This window comes from Oenanthe melanoleuca, unplaced genomic scaffold (assembly GCF_029582105.1).
Source record: "Oenanthe melanoleuca isolate GR-GAL-2019-014 unplaced genomic scaffold, OMel1.0 S001, whole genome shotgun sequence".
NCBI classification, from domain to species: domain Eukaryota; kingdom Metazoa; phylum Chordata; class Aves; order Passeriformes; family Muscicapidae; genus Oenanthe; species Oenanthe melanoleuca.
In genome coordinates, this window is record NW_026612650.1 from 7,077,244 (window position 1) to 7,082,430 (window position 5,187).

Sequence of the window (5,187 nt, forward strand, 5' to 3'; positions counted from 1 at the left end):
AGACCCTCTGTAACTTCTGCTCCAGAATCCCAGGGTTCAGCCTCGGGTCTCACCTGACACCTTCTGCCACAGACTCCAAGACAGACCGTGGTTTCCAGCTGCAGAATAGAGCACATTCTTCACATCTGGCCCCATCCTGACGGGACCAAGAGCTACTGCATGGGCGATCTCTTGTTTAATCTGGATGAAGGCTTGTTGTTGTTCTGGGCCCCAATGAAAATCATTCTTCTTCAGAGTAACCTGGTAAAGAGGGCTCACAATCTGACTGTACTCGGGGATATGCATTCTCCAAAAGCCTATAGCACCCAAGAAAGCTTGTGTCTCCTTCTTGTTAGTAGGTGGAGACATAGCTGTGATTTTATTAATAACATCAGTAGGAATCTGACGTCTTCCATCTTGCCACTTCACTCCTAGGAACTGGATCTCACGAGCAGGTGCCTTAACTTTATTCTTTTTGATGGCAAAACCGGCTTCCAGGAGAATTCGGATAATTTCCTTTCCTTTCTCAAACACTTCTTCTGCTGTGTTTCCCCACACAATGATGTCATTGATGTACTGCAAATGTTCTGGAGCCTCACCCTTTTCCAGTGCAGCCTGGATCAGCATGGCAGATGGTGGGACTGTGCTTCCACCCCTGGGGCAGTCGGTTCCAGGTGTACTGCACGCCCCTCCAGGTGAAAGCAAACTGAGGCCTGCATTCTGCTGCCAAAGGAATGGAGAAAAACGCATTGGCGATGTCAATGGTGGCATACCACCTTGCTGCCTTGGACTCCAGCTCGTACTGCAGCTCCAGCATGTCCGGCACGGCAGCGCTCAGCGGTGGAGTCACTTCATTCAAGGCACGATAGTCCACAGTCAATCTCCATTCTCCGTCAGACTTGCGCACAGGCCAGATGGGACTGTTGAAGGGTGAGTGGGTTTTGCTGACCACCCCTTGGATCTCCAGCTCCCGGATCATCTTATGGATCGGGATCACAGCATCCCGAGTTGTCCTATATTGCCGGCGATGTACTATTGAAGTGGCAATCGGTACTCTCTGCTCCTCTACCCTCAGGAGTCCCACGGCAATTGGATTCTCACATAGTCCGGGCAGGGTGTTCAATTGCTGGATTCTCTCCGCCATCACAGTCGCTATCCCAAATGCCCACTTGAAGCCTTTTGGGTCCTTAAAATACCCGCTTCAAAGGAAATCTATTCCCAAAATACACGGGGCCTCTGGGCCAGTCACAATCGGGTATCTCTTCCACTCTCCTCCAGTTAGACTCATTTCCGCTTCCACTATGGTAAAGTCCTGTGATCCACCTGTTACACCAGCAATAGAAACGGTCTCTTCTCTGACACATCCTGATGGAAATATAGTACATTGCGATCCAGTGTCCACTAAAGCTTCATACTCCTGTGGTTCCGATGTGCCAGGCCACCGAATCCACATGGTCCAAAACACTCGGTTTTCCCTGGCCTGACCCTGGCTAGAGGCAGGGTCTCCCTAAGCCTGTTTATCCTTTTTGACGGGGGCATAGGTCTTAGAAGTTCCTTCAAGTGAATCGGACATGTTGTCATCATCCTCCTCATACGTGGCACTGTGATTCCGGGCGACTGGAGCTGCTCTCTTTCTGATGGAACCTTCTTGTTGAGCCTTGTCTTCCTTCAAATCACGCACTCGTCGTGCCAGAACAGCTGTGGGCTTTCCATCCCACCTCTTCATGTTTTCTCTGCAGTCATGCAAGGAAAACCACAACTCCGCACGTGGGGTGTACCTTCTCTCCTCAGCAGAGGAGCGTCTGCGTTGACTGCCAGGACGTCCGATTTGCACAGCTGAGATTTGGAGGAGATCCTCCTTGATTTCCTCTCTCAGCTTCTTATGGTTTTCCTCCAACTTATCCTCCAAGTTCTGTAAACGTGTTTCTACGGCTGCAATCCTGGCATGCGTTGGGCCATGCACAGCATCAGCGTACGCCCGAAGCTTCTTTGCCATATCAAGCACTGTCTCGTATATGTCTTCTCGTTTCATGATTGCAAGAGCTGAGGCATATTCAGATGGTCCAAGCCTCACAAGCTTCCTCCACATAATCGGTGTGCATGGTACCAGATCTGGATTTCTAGTTGTTACGTCATCTGAGAAAATAATTTCTGTCACCGCCATCTCTCTCAAACTTTGGATTCCCTGCTCGATGGTTTTCCATCTGGTCTGCTGCATGTACAGGTCATCAGCGCAGAGATATCTTTGTGCCACACTGTTCAATACACGTGACCAGAGGCTCTGAGGATTAGCTTCCCTCATCATACCTTGATCGATGACTGGATCTTGAGACAGGGATCCCAAATGTCTTGCTTCCGTGCCATCCAGGATGGTTGCGTCACCTGCTGCATCCCAAAGCCGGACTAGCCAACTAATTATGGATTCATCAGGTCGCCTTGTATAGTCTTTTCTTAGACCACGAAGATCTTTCAGGGAAAGGGACTCATTATTAGTTTCTGATCTCCCATCAGTCACTTTAGCTTCAGATTTTACATCAGGGGGAGTTGAAGGTCCTTCTCCTGCATCTTCCTCATCATCATCCTCCCCCGGCCGATCTGTTTTCTTTGTGCACTTTCTACTCCTGGTACTGGTAGCCACAGACATAGGTTGAAGCTTGCTGTCTAATTTTGCCCCTGTCCTGGAGCCTGAGGTGTTAACTGCAGTCTGAGTAACTGGAATAGTAGCTACGTTATCTCCCTGTTCCCTCTCCTTTGTTTGTTGTCCTACACTATCTAACAGGGTTCGATAAGCGTACGCCAGAGCCCAGCTCACTGCAGTGATTTTCTTTTCCTTAGAATTGTCCTGACACTTTTCTTTTAAGTACTTTGCAATCTTGACTGGGTCTTGAATTTGTTCAGATGAAAAATCCCAGATTATAGGTTCAGAAAACTCTTTTAGAATTTGGCCCAGTTCCTCCCATTTGCCAACCCAATCAGAATTCTTCCTACTCTGCTTTGCTACCAAATCAGGGGTTGTAACACCTGCATCCCTAGAAATCTCAGCTTTCATTCTGTATAAACTGCAGACAGTATAGAAAAAACTTACTAAATTAAATACCAGAAAGATGGTTTCCTTTACACTCAGGGAGAGCTGAACATTTTCTAACAGCGATGTAAATAATTCAGGGGAGAAGAAGGAAAATAAAGGCAAGAAATCCTCTTTGCTTGCTTCTCCTCTAATGAATTGAGTGCACAACACAAACCACGACTTGTACATCCCTGAAGTGGATTCTAACACCCTCATAAACTTCTGGCAGATCATAACAACCAAGCCTAGCCCAATGAGTATTTTGGTTAATACCCCTTTAATGAAAAAACTATGTGCTAGAGACAACACTGGGGCTATCTCCGAGTAAGAGAACAGGCCCAAAGACCACAAGGGTATTAAGATTTCAAAAAACTCTAAAGAGCAAACATACAGGCAGGCTTCCAATCCAAAAGACATCATGGCTTCAAAAAACATACTGATATCAATACAGGCAAATTAAAAACAAGATGTTATTAAAGTTTTTTCCACTTTCTCCTTCGCGGTACGGGCCACCAAATAAGAAATGTCCTAGTTTGGACAAACTTAGGGGAAAAAACCCCCAGAAGAGCTCCCCAGGGAATAAACCCCCAATTCTTTATCCCACTGGACTTAAGAAAAAATATTTCACTCAGGGGGAAAAGTGGAAAAAACCTATTTATTAACACATACAAGGGAAACACTTCCCAGCACAGATCCAGATGACAAAAAAAATTTTCACCGAGAGAGAAAAAGAGACGTGGACGATTCCATCTTCACTAGAAGGACGAGATGCTTCTCTGGCCGGTGTCCAGAGGCAGGCCGGTGTCCAGAGGCAGGCCGCAGAGTTTCTCTGGAGCGAGCTGGTGCTGATCCTCGGGAGGTGAGGGGGGGGGAAGGGAGAGGGAGAGAGAGAGAAAGGAAGAAAAAAAGCCAGCCAGCAAGCCTTAAACAACAGCAAGCTAAAACAAATAATTCAAGCAATATAAAGCCAAAAAATCAAGAAAAAAACAGCTAACTAACAAACCAGGCAACGAACTACTACCACAGCAGTGAAAAGCCACAAGCAGCAGCAGCCAGAGCCAAGCGAGCCACCGCAAGAAGAAAAAAACCAAGGCCAGTCCACAGAGCCGAGCCCAGGCGGCCCCTCCCCCGGGAGCAGACAGCTTCATGGCCAAGGGGGGCAGGGTGAGGAGTCAGTCAAAAACACCAACCCAGGACAACATATCAATGTATTAAAAGGGAAAAAAACCTAAACAGGACCTGAAAAAAGTTTTCTCACTGTCTTTGTAAATAGAATACATTCACTTTGAAGACATTTTTGAAATCTGTCTAACTACAAAAGATATGAAAACTTAAATCAAATTATTCCCAGAGGCTTGGCTTGTTAAGGTGTTCTGAAGGTTAACAGCCCTGGGGCACTGAATTCCTGAACTCAAGAGCTGAAGGCTGAACAAGCCCCTGGAGCAGTCAAATTCAGCAGCATCCTCCAAGGCGCTGAGGATGTCAGCAGCCCCCACTGAGGCCATCCCTGCCCAGAGAGCGTGGGGGAATGGGCAGACAAGGAGAGCATTCCTGGGGCTGGGGAAGCAGAACTCAGAGGCACCAGCAGCTCCAGGTGGAAATGGAGTGTGGAATGTGGCTGTGCAAGCTCTGCCTGGGCTGTGCCAAGCAGGACAAACAAGCTCTGACTCCCATCCCCCAAACAACTCTGTCAAGGAGACATTTAAATGCAATTACAGTTGTTTGTGTCCTCTGAGTTGGATGTACTGGATGTACTTGTGGACAAGAGATCCTCAAGAAGCCAAAACAATAAAACAGCCTTCACTTGCAACTTTAGAAAATCAGAGAAACTGTCAAAAGGTGTAATACGATATTCAGTCAACAAAAAAACACTTCTCAAAGCATTAACTTGGCCCATTGAACTTCACAAACCCTTTGCTTGTTCAATTTTAAGTTACTGAAAATTAGCAAGAGGAGGAAATTAGAAAAAGACACAGAGAGAAAGGCAAAAAAGATACAGAGAAGCACGCACTCCGCTAGCAACTCCTGGATTCCAGCGGTGTGCAGATGGAAATTCCAAGAGGAGGTAGGGTCAAGATGTGTGCCGGTCTGCTGTGTATTCGGGTACAGGGAGGGGGCGTGGGAGCACTGCCAGCTCCTCT